Genomic DNA, 21147 nt, shown 5'->3' with positions numbered 1-21147 from the left:
AGAAAATCCAACTTTTACTCGCTTCATATGAGCAGCTCACAGGATTTTAAGAATTCATCTTAACAGAAAGCAGATGGTTTCAGAAAGCTGAAATGAAGAAGGAAGAGGAAGAAATTGAAGATCAGAACTAAAACGTATAACATTAAGTGAAAGCTACCATGATAGATTTTTCTTTTTTGAAAACAGGGAATTACAACAATGTCTTGTGTCCTGGCATGCAGGAAAAAAAGAAAGTGCTAAAGATGTTTTTAAAGAGGCAACTTTTTTTTTTTTTTTTTTCAATCTGGGAAGTGCTCAACGATAATTTGCAGAACACGGGTTAGCATTCCTTCTTTAATTGTCTGTCTGGTTAGCAGGTGGTGTCTGGTAGCAATACCTGACTCTTCCCTAGGACCTCCACTTGCAAAACCCCACGTTTCCTCACTGTGCAAGACCCTAGGGACTCCTGTCTCAGTCCTAAAGTGAAAGAGGACATCATGTCCTAGACAAGGGAATGCAAACTTCTCCAGTGTCAGCAAGAGAGCTCTGTCTATCTGCTCTGCTCAGCCTCTGGTCTCCAGAGATAGGTCCTGCCTTTCCAGGGCTCTTTGGATTAATGGAACCTCAAAAGGGCACTTAACAGTCCTACTGTGAAAATCAACAGCCTGTTTTAAATTAGCAGGAAGAGTAATTTCCTCTTGCAGTACCAATATTTCCTTATTAAAATGAGAGGGCAAGATTTAAATATAGCATAAACTTCCAGTACTGTGTAGTATTTCTTGGAGGACTGTGTTTGCTATGTTTATTTGCCTCAGGGGTAACACTTTTTTATGTACATTGTGAGGCTCAATAGTCTGGCAGCGGCAGCGCTCAGAACTGCTTTTCTTGATACTGTGCATCTGTCTCTGTTGTGATGGTATCTATAGCAAAGTTGATAAGAGAGAAATAGTGAAGATGTCTCTGGACTTAGTTTTTCAGTGTTGCTGTAGTTAGGTTTTCCTAAAGGTCATGATTAATTTTAGTGTAAGGTAAAATACTAACCTCTTTTGTGTGTGGCTATCCTTAAGGAAAAAGTGATGAAAAATTCCCAGAGGAAATTTTTCTGTGAATAGTGTGAGGATTACTTTCTGCTTGTTGTCTCCACATGGATAAGTAATCCTTTGGGGTGTGTATGAGAAGGACCATGTACACTTTATTAATCATCAGTATTTGGTCAACATCACTTAACATCACTTTTTTTTATTATTTGAAATTTATGGGCTCACCAGAGGTAATCCTTATGAATATAATCCATATTGTTCATACTTAATAATTCTACTATATCACCCTGTCATTGCATTTTTTTATACTGAAAGTTTATCCTTAAATAGCTGATATAAGCATGGTTGCTGTATCTTCTCCTTTCCATCTTCATTTCTACAGGCACTGATTTCCAGTGACTGTACGATGCTAGTGTTGCTGCCTGTGTCATGTAGACTTCCAGTGCGGAGCCTCAGCTTCCCAGCAGAGAAATTTTTCAAAAGCAGAGCTCAGTAAATTGAAGAGATGGGAGAGTATTCCAATGCCCAGATAAGTGGAGAGTTGATTATAAAAACTTTTGCTCTTCAAGCTTCACTCATGAGCAGGTGATTGAATTTTTAAAATAGTCCATTCCAGAGATTTTTCTTTTGATTCATCCTCTGATAGTTGTTCTTTGCAAACCATTTTTGGTTCTCATTAGCAGATAAGCATTAGGCAGCTGTCTAGCAGCAGCAACAGAAGCAGATATATGTCTCCATAAATATGTAGTTATTTATTATTCTTATTGGGGGAAAATATATATCTCTACATATTCTCTATATCTTTGTATACCTTGTATAGAGAGAAATTCAAAAAAGGGCAAGCTATCCACATGGCTTATGAAAACATATAGCTTTTGCTGCTTTTCTTTTTGGGTTGTTTACATGGCACAGTTTGGGATATATATAGGAAAAGAAAGTTATTTCCTCAATGGAATTTTTTGTGCAAATTCTCCAATCATCTACCCCAGTGCTATTCATACGCCTGTTCAGAGTTTTGTGCCTATATTCGTTCTACAGTTTCTGAAAGTACCAACTCACTTCTAAAGCCTGATGAAAATATGGACTGGAATGGATCCACTTGCTGGTTGAATATAGAAAGTCACAGCATTAATGTAGAAAGTAAAGCATAGTATACTAGTCCTGCATTAGTACAAGACTACACCTAGTGAATAACTATGAATTTTTAATGACAGGAGCAATGGATTAATTATATGTTCTGTCTGGTTTTTGGTAACACTTACTAGTCGGTCTGGGTCAGTTCTTACTGAAATCACTGCTAAAATCAGTGTCAGGGTTAGAGAACACTGAGGCTCTGTTTGTGTGATCAAGTGGTTAACTTTTGCTCTGGAGTCTTTCTTATCCTTGAGTGCCCACATGGAGAACTGGTCAGGAATAACTGGTCTGTTTGGAGTACATAGCCTGACTTGTTCATATTGACTGTACATATGCAAGTTCTGAAAGCTTTTGAAACAGCAGCCGTTAGTGCTGGCTTGTACTGGTGGCAGTGCTGGTCCTGCCTAGCCCAAAAGAAATGGTGGTAAGATCATTCAAAAGAAATGGTAAGATCATCAAAAGAAATGGTGGTAAGTCTGGAATGCAGTTCATCCCCAGAGTCCAAGGGGGTAACATCCTCGCTGGACTGAATGCTTCCTTCTTGTGCTGTGAAACAGCTTGTGTCCTTGTATTTGCTACATTTCATTTGTTCCTTTTATTCCTCAGTGTGGGTTACATTAGATTGTGGTTAGCATAAATATTAATGCAGAGTACCTTCCTGGAGGTTCATCTGACTGTATGTATGCATGGGGGAAGGGAGCACTTCTAAACCATGGTTCATCTCATTTTAAGTAAGTCTAAACCAGATTTAACAAATTACAACTTAAAAGGAGATGGCTAATGCAGATGTGTCCTTGTGTGTTTTTGCCAGAACTGGCCACATACATCTAGCCAGGACTTTCTTTTTCTTGTTACTCCTAAAAATTGGTCATTCTGATAGCACATGGGCACAGCGTTGCAAACTGGATTTAAAACATCCTTGAAATTTGTTATCCAATGAATTTTGCAAACACTTTTTTATTTTTCTAAGCTCTCTCGAGGATAAAACTGATTCTCTGTAAATGTCCAAAGTACAATTGCTTCTTGATTTGTAACAGCTGCTGCAAAAAATGAGTATCTTATATTAACAATTCTGGGCATACAGTCAGATTTTAAACTCTGGGCTACTTCGTTCTCTCTCCCCGATCTTCTCAGGAGACCAGTGAATTAAAAAAAAAACCATATATTTGAATACATATAACATGTGCAAACCAACAGGCTTTGAGCTTTCTGGAGGGATGCAACAAGTACATGAAGACTGGAAATCTGATTTGAGACATGACATTATGAGTCAGTTCAAACGAGGATAGAAATTCAATTTAAAATTTGATTTAAAATTTTACTGGTGCAAATATTGTTTTTTTAAAAAAAGAGTTTCTTAGATGGTCAGTAGAGGGCAGGCATATTTTATTTCTGAAGAACCTTTGCCCACTACTGTTGCAAAGAATATTTGTTCTATCTTCAGATTTGAGGAGTGTAAGTCTACTTTGTCATATTACAGTGGCATAAATCAGCAGTAATAATTTAAAAAGACATTGTCAACCTCTTTGCGGAGCTAAATATCCATTTTAAAGCAATTGGAGGATATGAGTTATGACTACAGGCATTTAATTTCTGTGTTTAGATTGTAAAAACCATGTCATAAAAAACCTGAAATATTGCTGCTACAGAGTACTAGAGAAGAATCATTTCTCTGCTGAATTCTGTAAAATGCAGTAGTTCTTTCTGATGTGAACTACTATATCACTAATGGGGTGGAAACACTCTTGAAAGTCACGATTGTTTAAATCTTCAGCTCAGTAACAGAGATTCTTCTTGAAGATCTGACTAACCAAGTGACTTTAAACCTAGAGGAGCAATGCCTCTTTTAATTTCTACCTGCCTTCCTCTGTAATTGAAACAGTGTTTGTATTTCAGCTGGACAGAATACCTAACAGGTTCTGAATACAGGATAAAATCAGTGTCATATCTGATTAACTCAACAGAAAAAAATAAAGGGGATTTAAAGAAACATTTATTCTGAATGAGCCCATTCTTCCCCAAATATATTTTAGCCCTGAAACAAAAGGTAGACAATCTTTTTAGGAAACACATTAATATAAACATCTCTAATATTGTTGTGGTATACAACTTCTAAAGTCTTGTAATGAGATTTATTCTTAAAGAGAATGAACAATAGAAATGTACATGTTGATGCTGTAAAAGACTATAAATTTTTGTCAACCTGTGTATAAGTGTGCATATGCATTTATGAAGTCTTATGTGTATGATCAAACTTGCTGCAGTTAAGCTACACATGTAAGTAGCAGTAATGTGAGACAAGGGTTATGTCATCTACCGTTTTTCTATGGCTCGACAGTTCCATTTTTTTTCTGGCAAGGTTGATGTTCATATAGACACCTTTAATTAGGATCAAAAATGGTTTGAAGATTTGTCCCAGAGTATGCAGTTTGCATTCACTTTGTCCTTTCTGTATCCAGTAAGCATTACATTTCAGAACTGTTCCAGCTAGATGAAGTGACTGCTCTGAAAGATGTTGGCCATCAGCTCCAACTTCATAGGCTTTGGACCTCTTCATTTAGCTGCTGCATTGCCTTCATTACAACCAAGGCTTAGACCTATACATCTGAGGTACAGAGGTCCTTGAATTGCACTTGTAACTGAAAATGAAATCAAGTGTGTGCGATTACTTCCGTTCTTTTTAAAGAAGTGATGTGGTCATACAGGCAAGAAGCTGAATTTTTATGCAACTCGTAGCTTCCAGATGGTCTCCAGGGTTAGTTTCAGGTTTTTGTTCTAAAAATTAATGGAGGTCCATATTTTCTTGCAATCCAGCTAGATATGGTGAATCTCTGTAAGAAATGAAAGCTGATTGAAGAGATGCAAATGTTAGAACCTTCAAATTATTTCAATCACAATTGGACTTGCTATCATGTGGGTACATGTTACTAAATTAACTGCAATTTTATCTACTTGTATCTTTGTTGCAGTCATCTAGGCAGATGGAAGAACTGTCCATATGCAGCCTGTATCATATATAAAGTTTATAGCATATACTTTATTCTAATCTTGCGCTTAACCCCTTGAATGATCAAGTGTTATGTTTCCTATGAAATACTAAGTATAACAGCTGAACTTACCGTTTAATGCTTTTAGGTGACTGGATTTCACAGCACTTAGACTGGATAGGAAATCTAGAACTTTATTGTGTACTGTTCTGTTATGATGCACTGCAGCAAAATATTTGTAGCCATATGGATCTTAATAAAAAAAAATGGTATTTCAATAATGCAATGATCTTCATCAAGCCAACAAATAACTTTCAGAGTTTTAATGCATTAGCTTTCAAAAAGGACTTTTTCCTTTAAAATCTCTGCCTTTGACTTGAGATAGTGTAGTGTAAATTTCAGTATTACTTGCACTGACAACATTAATTTGAAACCTAGTCATTTAATAAGAAAGAGCTAGTGGTTTCAGGAAATGTTTCTACGTTATCTTGCCAGTTTCTGTAATTCTACTGTTATATTTTCTTTTTTAATGACTTCCATCTCCTGTGTTGGACTGCAAGGGTGTTGCAAAAGCAGGGGAAAATCCATTTATGCAGAGTAAGAATGAAACAGACTTTAAACAAAACGATACTTTTTAACACAAATTCTTATGTGATTTTTTTGCACAAATTCTATTTTCACAAAGTAAAGAGAGATTAGAGAATCTAATTATGTTATTAGCATCAGTTGTAAATGCAGACCTATTTATTATTATATTAGTGCTGAGCATGGTAAAAGCGGGAAATAATTTCTCCTTCAAGAAATTGCGTCTTGAAGACAAGACAAACAGATGGCCATAGAGGAAACAGAGATGAACTGGAATGGCCTGCTCAATAGTAGGTCAAAGATTTTCATCAAGGAGTATGGAACAAGGTCTTACTGAATGTCTTTAGTACCACCTTAAGAAAACTGCTGTTTTAGCTTATCCTTTTTTTTAAAGACTTAGAACCCTGGTGCATGTAGGCTACTCTGTAGCATATGTTAGCTGTCTACCATAGCCTCCTTAGAAACAGTGTGTAGATCACCTAGGGTCTGCAGCAGTTGCAAAACCACTCATCTAAATAAAGCCAAGGACCAGCCATGACCACAATCAAGTGCGAATTCAGGGCTGTTTCTTTCTGGTGAAGCTGTGTTCTGTGCTGTGGATTCTTGTGCTCAGCCTTCTCCATCTACACTTACTTGTCTTCAGAGGTGCTGCAATGGCTATTTCCATGGCCCTTCTTATGCTGTTTTTCTTTCATGCTCGGTAACCTCCCTGATGCAAAGTGTGAGATGTGTTGTAGGAAACATGAATGGAAACAACAGTATGGGAAGCTGAATTGAGGTAACCCAGATGTGACTGCATGATGATGTTCAGTACTTAGTTTAGTACCTGTATAAAAGCTTGTATGGTTAAGAAGACTCGGAATGGAACTGAGAAATAGTTCCTATGCAATAGCAGAGAAAAAAATACATGACAAAGGATGAGAGATGAGTCTGTGGAGGAAGATGAATGTGTTGGAGACTGAGAGGAGTAAAAAGGAAAAGAAGGGGAAGCCTGAGGAGTGATGGAAAGGAGGAAGAAAAGAATCTCTTATTTGTCTCTTGCATAAAAACTTGTGTGCCTGAAGAAGAGCTCCTTTGAACATAAGCAAAATAAAAAGATCCAGGAAGGCTGACCAGGGAAACATTAACTTGGAAGCAAAACAGAGAGGGAAGGGGGCTTGCCTTTTTTTTTTTTTTTTCTTCCCCCCAACAGAATGCTCCCAGATTGCCGCTTTTTTGGGGGGGTTTTTTTGGTTTTTTTTCTGGCTAAAAATCCTATTTCACAACTTCTTATTCTGTAAATTGAGGTGGTATTTGCAGCTTTCCCATCATATTTATTATTGTTGTTGCAGTACTACCCAAAGTCTCAAACCTTTCTGGGATAGAGGATATGAAAACAATGATGCTAAATTTTGTGTCCTGAAGCCTGGTTAAATGGCTGTTATAAGCAGTATGAAGACTCTTATTAATGTAAGAGACTGTTTAGCATTTTAAATGTGCTAGAAAACTAAGTATGTGTCTTCATACTGCGATAACATGTCATTAGGAGATGTAAAGACAACTCTGAATATTTGAGCAGCAGAAGTCTGAGGTAATTCATCTCAAGATGCAAAACCAAAGTCTTGGCCTCACTGGAAAAAGTGGGAGTAGGATTTTAGCCCTGCAGCTTCTGGGACAGGAATTAGCTCGAGTGTTTCTAAATGGTTCTTGCACTGTAGCGATGTGGTGCAGCTACAGTGGTTAACTGCAAAGTGGTCCTACCATAGAAGGGGGTCAGGTTTTGTTGGTTTGATCTTAAAGCATAAGCTATATTTAATGTTTGCAGCCTGGCAGGGTTGATGAAAGTCAGGATTAGGACTTGATATTAATTCCCTAAGTACTCCTTTTCCAGCTGCCAAGTCCAGTTTGGCCCTGGTTTGATCGCCCAGAGAGATATTAGAACAATTCATAAGCACCTAGGCAATAATCAGGTGATAAAAAACAGCCAGCGTGAATTTGTCAAGAACAAATTGTGTCAAACCAATCTCATTTCCTTCTTTGACAGGGTAACTAGCCTAGTGGATAACAGAGAAGTAGAAGATATGATGTATCTTGACTTCAGTGAGGCTTTTGACACTGTCCAACATGACATTCTTATAAGCAAGCCTGAAAAATATGGCCTAGATGAAATCGCCATGAGTGGTTACCAAGCAGCTGAAAAAAGTTTTCTCAAAGAGAAGTTATCAGTGGTGCTTGTTCCAACTGCAGCAGGGGCACCTAGCATCACTCGCGAGTCTCTTTCATGGAAAGTTCTGCTCTCTGATTCATCATTCAAAATGTAATGAGAAAATACACTTTCTTATTTTTACAGGGACAGTGGGTCAGGAAGCAGAGGTTTACAATACTTCGGAGGAATGTATGGGTTCAGAACTATCTATAATAAAAATCAACCAGGTGACATTTGGTAATGAAGTGCAAAATACTGCCCTTGGAAAAGATATGGTAAATGCAGAAAGACAAAAGGCAGAAGTAATTGGAAGGCAGAAAAGTGTCTGGGGTTTTAGGAGATCACAAGTGAAATATAACTCACAAAAGACATGCTATTGCAAATAAAGCACCTCTTTTTTTTGGGATTCTTTAACAGGAGTGTCATGTGTAAGACATGGGAAGTAATTATTTTGCACCATATGGTGCTGGTGAGGCCTCAGCTGGAGTATTGAATCCAGTTTTGGGGACTGCATATAAAGAAAGATGTAGATAAATTGGAGAGTTTCCAAAAGAAATCATGAGGAAATGAAGAATTCTAAATGCGTGATTTAAAAGGAAAGGTTGAAGGAGTTAGGTTTGCCTGGAATAATTATTCCCCTTACCCCTTTTATGCAGCAGGAGGGTCTAAGACAGCCTAAGACAAATAAGACTCCTGAGGTCTCTGAGAGTCCTATATTTCTCTAGTCCTAACTGTAATATTGGCTCTCTGAATGACATATTCATCTCAGTCACAATTAGTTGATGTCATAGCAGAGGCATCGAAAAAGATCTGAAAGAGGAATCAGATACTTGGAGTGGCTTCAGAGCGTCTCTCTGTATAAGTACAGCAGTAAGGAAGATTAATTTATTGGGGAAACAGAGAAGCCAGTGTTAAAAACTGGTATCATTAGTAGTGTGGTGAAAAACTAGACATGATTATTATTTTTGTGTGTGGCCACATGGATTTGAGTATCATGATTTTGACAAGCTGGTACCATCCTTCAACACTCAAGAGGTTTCCTTCTGTAACGTTTTATTCACTGAAGATTTCTGATTGGTTCCAGAGTATATTTTTCCTGAATTGAAATGCAATAGAGTTAGAACAATGCTTTGGGAAAGTAAAAATTTTTAAGAAGGAAATAAGTTCACATTTACAGTATACTGACAGATTTTTCTTTCTTCTTTATGTTTATTTTGCAGTTCCAAGATACAACTGCTGATTTGTATCATTTAGACATTGAGGTACTGGCAAAAATAATTGCTGGCTCTTGCTTTCTGTTTCTCTGCTTTTCTTTAGAGCTGTATGACACAGTTACATAGACCTACCAAAAGGTTCCCAGCATTTGCAGGATTCAGTCCCGTGTGCTCTGCTGAAAGACAGAGTTAGAGTAAGCACATCTAGGTGAACTGTGGAGCAGCTCAGCTTGGTGGACTAATGCAGTGCCAGTTATGACATTTATCTTTACTGTGGAAAGTTCATATGGTCACTGACAAAATATTAATAGATCAGTAGATAATGAATCTTTGTAAACTGTTAAGTGAGGAATAATAAATATAACTCCTTTTTTTGCTAGAAGCCAAATCCTTTTATCCTGCCTTAAGAAGAGTTAAGACTTTCCAATGTGATTTGAGGGAGTTAAGCTTCCCCAAAGTTCTAGGGATTTGTAGAGCAAGTGGAAGTAGTCTTGCATCCTGTGAAGAATAGTACTGCCCAGACATCCCAGAAGGATAATACTGCCCATTTGTCATCCCTAGGTCAGGATCTGTGGCCAGTGTAACTGAGGAGCCATGGTCATGACTTCAGCTGGTCCTTCCAGACCAAGATGTGTCCCTTGGCTTTGTAGTTCCACAGCTTCTGTGCCTTGGAATACCTGTGATTTGGGTAGAAATGATGCGTTTGTCCATAGGTATGAGCAGAATCTGTATCACAGCTCATCCTGTGACTTTCCCAATACAATGCTTCAAAAGCATTTGTGTTTGCCTGAAAAAAACCTAAGCAAAAATATCTCTGTCTCTTAGATACACACATATACCCAAACCAAAAAAAAAAAAAAAAAAAAAAAAAAAAAAAAAAAAAAAAAAAAAGCAGGACCTAGTTTGATCCACAGCAGACCCCAGGCAGCTCAAAGTTGAAACTTCCCATTCAATTACTAATTCACTGCTTTTTTTTGTAGGTATTGCAGTGTTTGTGGTCTGTGAGATTACCTGCTGATTGTCATTTTTCATAGCAGTGCGGCTATCCCACAGAAAGGATTAAGAGTGAAGCTTTCTTTAGCACTTGCACTTTGCAGTGTTGCAGGGCACAGGGAAGTTGTTTTGCGTGTATGTAAGGAGCTGCACGTGGGTGTGAATTAATAGAGTTTTTAAATGTATTTTTAATTTTTATCTCCAAGCAATGCTCTATTATCAACTAGATGATAAAATGTCTTGAATAGTTGACTCTAGGGCTTTCACTAAACTGCCCATGAATGCTGAAACCATCTGTTTTTCTGGACGTTTGTCAGGGTGAGTGTGGCAGAGGCAGCTGTTTGAAAAGGGACGCTTTGGATGATGAACCAGCCCATTGTTTCTGAGCGATTCGCTTGCATTCAGAGGCTCTACCCAAGCGTACTATAGAGCAATCAAAATCAAACTATTGTTTGTCCCAATCATATTGATCTGAAAAGAAGGTGGTGGGATGACCGCATTGTAGATGCAAATAGTTGTTTAGAGCAGCTGTATGCTGGCCAATATGTACCACAGTAGGAAACCCACATGGAAGCTAGAGGGCTCCCTGCACCCTACTGGGGAGAGAGAAAAGATGATGCCAGATTGAACTCCAGTCTACAGCAAAAAGGAAGGCTCTGGACTGTTGGCATTGCTTGTAATTTGCTTTTTACAGCAATGGTTGACATTAACCCTGTAGTGCCTTAGTAATTAAAGTCAATTGTTTGGATTTTTTTTTCTGCAAGCACATTGCAAAGAGAGTTTATCAAGAAGATAATTACCTAAAACTATTGCAGTGAAATATAGGAGCGATTGGATTGCTTGGATGTCAACTATCAATTTTCTCTTCTATAAAAATTAATTGCATTTTTGTTGTTGTTTTCTATGCGGAATCATTCATGCACTGTTTAAAGTTTTCATAATTTATTTATGATGATGAAAATATAGCAGCTGAATCGAAACATATTGTGGTGTTCATTTCTGTGTTAAATATAGCTGTCTTATCTCTGCAGAAAGCAGGGGAAAAGATGATCTTTAGTGCATGTAATGAAGATTATAGCTTTTAGTTTAGAGTAACTGAGAAAGCTGCACTTCATCCATTAACATTTTAAGCTTTTTAGTTGTCCTTGTCACTTCATTGCATGCATGCTAATATCTCCTCATATAAAATTTAATCTGTCGAACTAAATGAAGGAATTAGTATCTGAAAGACATCTTTCATTAAGCAATTAACGAATCTTTCTAACAAATCTACAAAAGCATATGTGTTTATATTTAATAAGTATTTGTATGATCAGCCAATTACAATACATAGATACATCTTTTTTGTTTATTTGTGCTATTAAAAAATCTAAACTTACAATTAAGCTGTAATTATGCTTTTGAAAAATGTATTGTAATTATAAACAACTGTGGTTGAGGGACTGCTGTCTCAAATTCATCACGGTCGCGTAAAGCTTTATATCTATTTCTTTGTGTAAGAATCTTTTTTCCTGTCTCTTCATGATTCATGGATGGAAACGATGAGTTAGTGAAGAATCTGCAGAGGGAATACATTCAAGGATATGTCTTTTTAAAATTAAAAACGATGTATATGTGCATGTAAGAAAGAAGCAAACAAGAAGAGGATGGCAGCCTGGATGAAAAGATTATCACCTGCACCAGCTGCAACACGTTTCCTTTCACGGCTTTAGTGTAGCTTTTCAAATGTATTCTCTTTTCAGTCTGCTTGCATAATTTTATGAAGGGACACCCCACCCTAACTTAAACTATTACTAAACCAGTGTCAGCCTCTGTGGAAAACGTGGATAATGAGAGTAAAAATAGTAATATTGTTCTTTTGCCCTTGAACCATTATTAAGTTGTTTGTGAGTAATTTTCTTAGCAGTGTATATGAATGCTTCTTTTCTGGGCATCCTTCTGGTCTGAATTACTTTAGTCTTTAAAAGTAATCTAATGTATAAATGTCCCATTACTGCAGATGAATTGTCAGTTGACTAATAACTCTTTAATATGAAAAAAAAAAAAGCCACTTGGTTTCTTGGAGTAAGGTGGTGCTTCTGTACTAGTTACTCTATGATTTGGCCTACTTTTATGAAGGTCTTCACTTGGATCATGCAGTTGTTTGCAGAAGAAGATTATGGTAAAACAAATGAGCAATAAATTGTACTAGCTTCAAGTAATGGCCACTTTCCTGAGTGAGGATCAAATTATGCATTAAATACCTGGTTTTCAAGCACATAGAGTGGATACGACAATTCTGAGCATTTCCTTCTACTGAATAATAAAGAATAATATTCTTCAGAACCTTCTACCATTCTGAGTGCATGTAGATACATAGCAGTTTTCAGGAAAACTCTACAGAGAAGAACTGGAGGTCGGTGGGAGGAATAAAACCCCAAACACAAAATTCTGCACCAGCAGTTCTCTCCCAGGGGATGAGAGTGAGCCCCTGGGGAGAGCCATGCGACAGGCCAGTTAATGAATTACAGGAAGGCATTTGGGTGTTATAAAAATGAATTTGGTCAATAGAAAGACTTGATTTTCTTTCCAGACTTATCAGGCAACATTAAGACAGTGTAGCATGCTTGATTTGACTCATTTGCTTATCTTTTTCATTAGCAGTTTGCTACCTGACTGTTTCAGAGCCAGCTCTCCAAGTGTTAAAATAACTCACCAGCTTGACAGCTATCATATATGTCTGGCAGTATTAACAAAGTGCAATCCTTGCCATAAAGTTTGAAAAAAATGTATCAGACACCTACTCGCTGGTTGCCAGAGGACCAAACCTCTGAGTGGGAGAGAGACAGAGGGAGTTGCTTCACCACCAGTGAAGTTCAGGGATGATGAGGAGCCAAGACTCCTGCTATCTTCACCTCCTGGAAAGGGTGGGGTGGAGGAATCCTGGAAGTCTTTTGTTCACTCTCAGGTACTTCTCTGTGGTGTCTGTGAAAGTCTGCTCGAAGTTTCACTCTTGGCATCAGACTCCGGGTTGTGTTTGTCACATCTCATGTTGTGGTGGAGGCCAAAGTAATTTGCTCAAGGATGCTTTCAGCTGTGTGCAGGGTGCTGCACAAAATACTGATGATAGGTTCCCATCCTGGAAGGCCCCTGCTTTGGAAGCATTAGCAGCTTCCTTCTTTTTATCTTTTGTTTGCTCTCACACAGGTTTCTGGACATAGGCCTTTATTACACAACTTTTTTTATATGCCTTCAGTGATTGAATCCAGTGCCTACATCCAATCCTATTCAGCTTCACAAAATATTGACAGTGTGTAATTATCCTTAAGTCCAGAGATTTTACCAAGTATTGTTCCTGGATCTGCTTTACTTGAAATGGAATTGAACAAATGGGAGCTACAGAATATCAGTGTTTCGTTGTGGTCCTTCTGATGAAGAGCAGTATAAATATGTAGATAGACAGTAATCAGCGCACTGGAAAAAGAATATATCACTAGTGTATTGCACTTTAACCTTTTCCCATGACCAGATTTATCAGAAAAATTGTGAAGATGCACTTGAGTATAGGTGTAGGGTGGTGGTTTCATGCTGCAGTTACCTGAGGGAATCATTTGTCCGTGGTCGCAGGCTGAATTACTGTACTTTGGTCAACCATGTATTTCCCAATACAGACATGGGTTGTAAAAGAGGTAAATGCAAACAATAATGCAGAAATATTAGTACTGTTTGTGTATTAACATTATTTAGCTGGGTTTTTATTAGGAAAAAAGAACAGGAGTTTCTTTTTTAGAGCGATGGAAGACTCAAATCTTTAAATCCTAATGGAACAGGGAAATTATAGTCAGATACAAATAATGTTTCTTTGGGCTAGGAACATGGAAATAAAGCCTGTTTTGCTTTGTTTCCTTTGAGATTGTAGTCATCTTAGCAAAAATGCATACATCTGCATCCACCTTTTTTCTTTCCTTATTTTATTGTTTTAATGTGCATTGTTACAAGATTTTTTTAAAGCAGTCTTCTCTTCCTGGCAAAAATTTTCTTCCTGAAGAAGCTTTTGACAATGATACTGATTAACATCCTTTCACAAGGTGAATAATATGTTACGCAAAAATGTAGTAGAGTTAGAGAATTTGGCACAAAATTGGAATAAGGACAAAATGTTGTCAGAATTGGGTGCTGGAAGCCATATGCTTCTTTTTTGAAGGTGGGTCACGTTTTTAGCTGTCAGATTGCTAAGAATCCTCATGTCACCCGTGGACTTCAGGCAGAGACAAGGTTTTCACCATGGTGGGAAGGCAGGCCTGCCTGCTACCCCCAATTTGGCACATGGATTTGAGACTTGTATGACAAGGCATCTAACTTATCAAGCCTAATTTGTGACGTGGAAGTACTTCTCCTATAGAGATTTGATATCCAGTGTTCCTGTGACAAACTGTCATTTTATTGCAAGTTTCAGAAAAGGGGGAAGATTCGGTTTGTTGTCTTATGTCTTTCTCTAAAAGATTCGATTTGTGAAGTGCTTGAATAGGAATTTCATCTTTATAAAGATAGAAACAAGTTTTGTGACTTGTGGTCCTAAGCATCATTCCTCTGTTTGAGAGAACAGAGAAAGGGAAAAAGCTTTAAAAAATATAAATTAGACTTCTCATCTCAACCCCGAATGAACTCATAGGTAACTTGCACCCAGACTTTTGTGCCCACACTTTAGTACTATCTTGAATAAATCAGCTTGATTTGACCTTCCGCTTCTTCCCAGTGTATTTTCAGGAAGCTGTGATTTTACTATGCTAGATTAGTGTATCTCGCTGTCCAAAGAATTGGTTTTACTCCTGTACCATATAAATTAATCTCTCTTTTTTTTTTTTAGTTATTCACTACATTTTGTTTGAAATTCTGTGTGAGGTTTCATCAGAGATTTTTTGGGGGTGATACAAACATTTCTGTTGACAATATGTGGATTGACAGTACTATTGTGTTTCTGCATCTCATTACTAGAAGAAATGAGTAGCTCTTAGTCCTTGGCCTCCTCTGTGTTTTCAGTTGTGGAAGTCCAGCACCCAGCAGAAACTCTTGTTTCTGTCCTGAAGCACCCAGCCTCTCATCTGAGGCTAACAGACCTTCCATTACTGGTGTCTCACATTTCTTCTTTGGGATTTCTTGTCCTTTTTGTTGCCATTGAGTCTCAACTTCATGTTCTCATTAGTATCCTTATATGTAATATTTTGTTGTTGAAAGTATTAAACCTAACTAATAGTGAAGCCAGTCCCTGAAGTACTTCACTGGTAACCTCCTTCCCTTATGAAGCATCCTTTTTTTCTGTGTAAACCACTGGCTTCTGCAGCCAGTTCCAGTTCTCCTTTTGAACTGGTTGTGACAACTGGAAGTGCTCTGCTGAGTTCCAGATAGATTAAGAATTAGTGATTTTAATTGTTTTTAACCTAAAATAGTCATTCTCCTGAAAAGAAAGACTTAATGTCTATCTGGCTGCTTTCAAAAATTGTTTCAAAACCTCAGTATCTCTAAAGATGTATAGTACCCTAGGACCACTTTTCTACAGTATTGCCATTAGAAAGAAACGGGCATAATCATACCATGAAACTCCTGATTTGTTTGAAAAGTGTATTTGTTTCAACAAAAATTATCACAGTGATCTTTTCAAAGCAGACTATTCTCAAGTTTTAATCTTTTTTCAGTGTTTGGTAATGAAGTTCAGTTGCACTTCATGGATGTTGTATGTCACAAGGAGTTCTATGCAGCTATGTAACATGCAGAATTTCCTTTTCAGAATGAGTTTTAATCAGAAATGTGTTAGTCCTGAAAGGTGTCTTTCCAGCTTTCCAAGTATAAACCAAAAGATACTGACCAATTCGCACTGAGAGAAGGATTATACTACTTTCTTGCAAATGAATTTTAATAAAGAAGGCTGCTTATGCTTATTAAGAGATTGTGTAGCAATCTTTGTCCTGGCATGCTCATCCAGTTCTGCTTTAGACGCTTACCAAGTCACATATCCCAGTCATCCCCAAAAATATCTTCCCCTTACTAATACTTGATTGCATTCTTTATTTTATATCTTCACCTGTCCATGGTTTAATTCCAAGCAGCTAGACAGGTGAAAGCAGCTTCTGAGTGGCTGTGCTGCCATAGTTCTTGAGTGACTGAGTGGGGTTAGCCCTTAAAATACAGATTGTCACCAGCAAAAGGGAAGTTACTTCTGTTTTCCTCAAGCAAGGGTGGCTCTTAGGTAGCTTTCTCATGTTTTATTATCAGGAATCACTGACCTTTCAGTTCCTGTGTGAATTTTATATTTGGGAAGGTGGGTGATGTGGCATTTCTAAAGACATAGAAACTTTTCTGTATAGATTTATTGAACAAATTTTATATTCAGTACTCACTGCAGACAAATACCACACATTCAGTCCTTGATATGCATGCATAATACTAATCAGTATTAAACGAAGAATGTGTACTCAGCCTTCAACTTGAAGTAAAGCCTTTCTTCTCAAATGAGACATTAACTCCCTTATTCCAGCAATGAGTGAATCAACATTTATGATAGTAATGAGGCTAAATTAACAGAGTTTAGGCATGAAATAAATATGAAAGGTTATAAATATTAATTTAGTTCCAGAATCTTAAAGATTTTGGGTCAATAACCTCTACTACCATCACCTTGTTTTTAACTGATTGATATTTACCTCCACTTCTTTTTTAAAGCCAGTTTCTCTCCTGCACTGAACACACAAGAAATATAATAAAAAATATTGATGGAAAATAATGTGTAGTAACACAGTACAGTAACAGTTCAAATACAGTGATAACCAATGGATGGTGGTTATAGTAAAATAAATATTTGCCATAATTAAAATAAAAACCCAGCAGAGTTTTGTTTAGCCTCTTTCAAAAAGGCTTAGCAGTAGAATTTATTTTTTTCTTAATTGTGTGAGAAATTTCACCAAGGGTTAATAGGGTTGATTTATACAACCACTATAGGGAAAAGATTAAAAGAGTTTAAGACTCCCCATGCTCAGCTGAACTGAGATACATTTTTTGATCAGACTGGGTAATTTAGCTTTAGGAGAATCACCATGTTATGGAATGTATTAAGAGAGTGGTTGACACAGTAGCAGTAACTTTTGCTGAGATGGGTGTTGACATTGTTTAGATATTGTCAGAAAATGAGTCAAAGTGTTTGCTTTATTAAAGGATAGAATCAGTGCTGCCATGTGAGGAAGTGGGAGTGCTCTTCTGCTCCAGGTAGTCTATATGTGATGTCCAGTTTTCAGCGTGATTTCTACCTGGGACTTGGTGGGATGCATGCAGACTCCTTATCTGAGCATGATGGTATTTGTACATTGGTGTGTTGAACCCTTTGAGCCTTCAGCATGTCCATATGGGCATTAGAGCAGTTCTAGTGTGAGTTTGTACTTTGGTTTTGTTCTCTCCCTGGTCACGTCTCCTGACATACTGTTAATGGTTTGTGGAAGTCATTTATGATGCAGGGATGTGCTTTAATGAAGACATGAAGGGCACCATTCATTCTCCTAAACAGAAATGTCTATCCTGAGTGGCCTCTGGCTGTGGGTCCAGAAGGATGTAATTCTCCCTCCATGTCACTGTCAGACCTGCCAGATTTGTGTGAAAGTGGAATAAATATTGTGGAGCATCTCATGGTACTAGGTAGACCCCTGTCCTGAGGCAGCTGAATCGAGCCCTGCTTGTTTACTTCAGGTGAAATAAATCAATTCAAGCTCCATTGATTGTACTGGTCACTGTTGGGGGCAGGGGGAGATCATAGATAGAGCATTTTTAGATGCGGACATTCAGGTACCTAAATCTAATCTGAAACTCAAACTCATGCTTGCAGCCAAAAGCAGGGTGCTTACTGTCTTCTTCGGTACATGGAATGCAGACTGGAAACTGTTAGCATGCCACTCTCTACCAACCTAAAGCCATCATGGTACATCCTCATCTTTAAATAAAATGTGAAATTCTGGTGTAAGATGCATTCACCCTTACTAAATTCGTGCACCTGACCAGTTTAAATGAAGATTGTAGTTGTCCCTCTGCAGTCAGGGGAGGCAAGACAGATATCTGTCTAGAGGAATTCAGATCCTGAGTATCTTAATTAGCACTAGGTGTTAGTAACAATACTTTCCATTGTCTGTATAGGATATGCGCCCTGATTAGGATCCTTACTGATTGCTTAAATTTCAGGGAAATGAATCTTGACCTAAACTGTTTCATGTTACAGCTTTAGAGAGAGCCCCCAAAATGAAAAACAGGTATAATAAACAGAGCCTGTGAAGAGTGTGGAGTGATGCCCCAGCAATGTTAGGGAGACGGGCAAATAACAAACAGATTTACTGGTTGGCTGATTCAGGTGTTGGACAGAGTGTTGAATTTGAGTTAAGAATTACTTTCTTGCTCGTCTTCTTTAAAAGCATGACCTGGTGATTTTGTGTTAGAGATGGGATTAGCAATGGTTTATTCCAACTGTCACCATGACCTCCAGTCTGTGTCTTCATCATGATGAATTCATAAAAGAACAATGGCAGATGGTTGGAATTACTCTAGTGGGAAGGAACTGGAAACCACTGGTTAGTTCCCAGGAATACTGAAGTGTCCCTAGAATAAACTAATGTTCTTTAGGAGCAATTTCTGGTAATTTTTTTTGTCCTCAAACAGTGATTTCTGTTCATGCAACGAAGTTCTATTCTTCATTTAGTTATCTTCTCTCTGGAAAGCAGGAAGAAGAGCTCTATGGGAAATAAAACAAGATGACCAAAAAGAAAGAAGGCTAACAGTCCTATTCCACCTCGAGAGCATCTCCTGTATAAAGGTCTCTGACGCAGAGATCCCTGCCCCAGAGTTTTGTCCAGCTGGTAGGGGCTGGACAAGAGCTTGGATCTGCACAAGAGCTGCACAAGAAGGAATAATTCTTGCAGGGACGTGGCTCTGCTCATAAAGGGTCAACTTCAGCCTGTAGGCATTCTCTTCCACTGTATTTAGAACCCTGTTGCAGTGAGTTGCCCACTTAATTACAAAGATCCTGAGTGGTTTTCAAGATTAAAAATCGATGGTAAAAGGTAGGGGGGATGTGGATTGTCCAAATATGAAGTACTGGCACCTGCATCTCTCCTTGAGGTCATTACAGTGCCTGAAGCTTTGCTGATGGTGACAGAGAGGCTGCAACCCTCTGCCTGCCAGCAGCAACCTCCTGTCTCAGCAGCTCTGGTTAATACCAGTGATGATCTTGAGGGAAAATGTAAAAATGCTACATTAACTTCTACCCATGTTTCAAGGCAGAAACATCCTTGTTTAGATTTCTGAACAGGATGGTCTGGTTTGAATACCTGCAGGCTACTCAACTTTATGACTTAGGAGGTTTCTTCCAGCCTGTATTCTTACTCTAATTGTTGTTTGAGTTGCCGTAGCCTTAATTAAGGTTGCCTTCTTACAGTATTTTTTCAAAATATGTTCTTGGAAGTGTTGGACTGCTTGTGAGCTTAAAGCAAATTAACAATACTTCTTTTTTTTTCCCTCTGTAAAAGCTGTTTTACAATATGTCTCTTGTAAACTTGCAGCTTTCTAAGTTTCTGTATCAAAATGTGAATTGATTACAGAATTTGACGGATCGTATCCCATTAGCTCTTTGGCTTGTAGGAAACAGCCCTTGACCTATTTTTTTAAGCTTTATTTCATAAATGTTTTCAAAACTGTCTGAAGATCAAAAAAGCAGGGTCATTCATTTAAATTTACTTTAAAGACCAGCGGTTCATGGCTAATGAATGTATGGTTTATTAATCAAATGTATGTAGCTGAAAGAAGCCAACTACAATTCACTTACAATTGCGATTTTACCCTATTTTAACGTTATTTTAATGAGCTACAGATTTGAATGTGGGCTTTGTTCATCTGTTGCTTCCACTCAATTGCAGTTTCACCCTAAGAAGACACAAGACAGATTGATCAGGCTTCCAGTCATTGTGAGACTTAAATGAAGTGAACAGGGCCTTATGTTTCAAAACCAAATGAGAGGATTAAAGCAACAAAAAAAAAAAATTCTCCTATGTTATCTGTCTGCTGTTCTTAAATTTGATTAAGCTACTTGCCACTAAGCACTTTTGGTTTTACTGTAAATACAGCCTAGAAATAAATTTTCATGGCCGCAGGCACCAATCAGCAAGTGATACCATGAATAATTAGCACTTAGAAACACTTGTTCATGTTAGAATATTTCTTTGATTGCCATTTTCAAAAACACACTCAGATAATAGGACAGTACATTTCTTTAAGGTCTAATTGGGGTAGAGCTTCATGCCAGCAGATGCAATAGTAGTATAAGCAAAGTTTTCTGAATATTTTGGAGTGTGTGTATGCAAGTTTGTATTTTGTGAGAACAGGAAAAAAGAATAGTCTCAAGTTAAACTATAATAATTTGAAGTACTCATATTTTATTTTTTAAATTACAACATTCATTTTTGGGCTATAATAGGCACTTTTGAACCTGAATGTGACTATATCTAATATCTTCTTAAAATGTAAGCAGATTGCAACCACCTGTAAAATAATGAAATGGCCTGTGAAGACAGTGGTGAGCAAGAATTCTGTATCCTACTTCATTCTTATTCCGCCTTATTCCTAAAGGCTCTCCAGTCGGCTTGAGAATGTCTGATAGGGAGTAGCAATCCCTGTGAGTTATACTGAACATAAACTCTAGGAACAGCAATGTAGAAGCATAGCTCAGTTTAATAGACTTTTGGTTTGGTTTGTATGTTTAACTTTTGATGTGTGTTTGAACTGCAGAGTCCATCAAGAAATGCTGTGAAAATATTCATCATGATAATAATGATGCTGTATTTTTCACATATGTTTAATTTGCCTATTTTAGAACTGATTTTAAGGCCAATTACACATTTCTATATTTGATGTACATCTTTTTTGTTCTGAATTGCCTTTTGAATTTTGCATGAAAAAATGTTACGTAGCAAAGCAATCTAACATATTTGTACTTAATCCCACATTTCTTGTGTACCCAAACTCCCACG

General features: G+C 37.6%; 1 protein-coding gene across 1 annotated transcript in view; it reads left to right on the top strand.

Moving 5' to 3' along the window:
* The window catches only part of LOC113477067 (25-hydroxycholesterol 7-alpha-hydroxylase), a 106969-nt gene that overhangs the window by 9918 nt on the left and 75904 nt on the right, over positions 1-21147 (top strand). The window lies entirely within an intron of this gene.

This window comes from Athene cunicularia, assembly GCF_003259725.1.
Source record: "Athene cunicularia isolate RWA chromosome 2 unlocalized genomic scaffold, athCun1 chr2_part1, whole genome shotgun sequence".
Taxonomy (NCBI): domain Eukaryota; kingdom Metazoa; phylum Chordata; class Aves; order Strigiformes; family Strigidae; genus Athene; species Athene cunicularia.
This window is presented reverse-complemented; position numbering and strand designations above follow the sequence as displayed.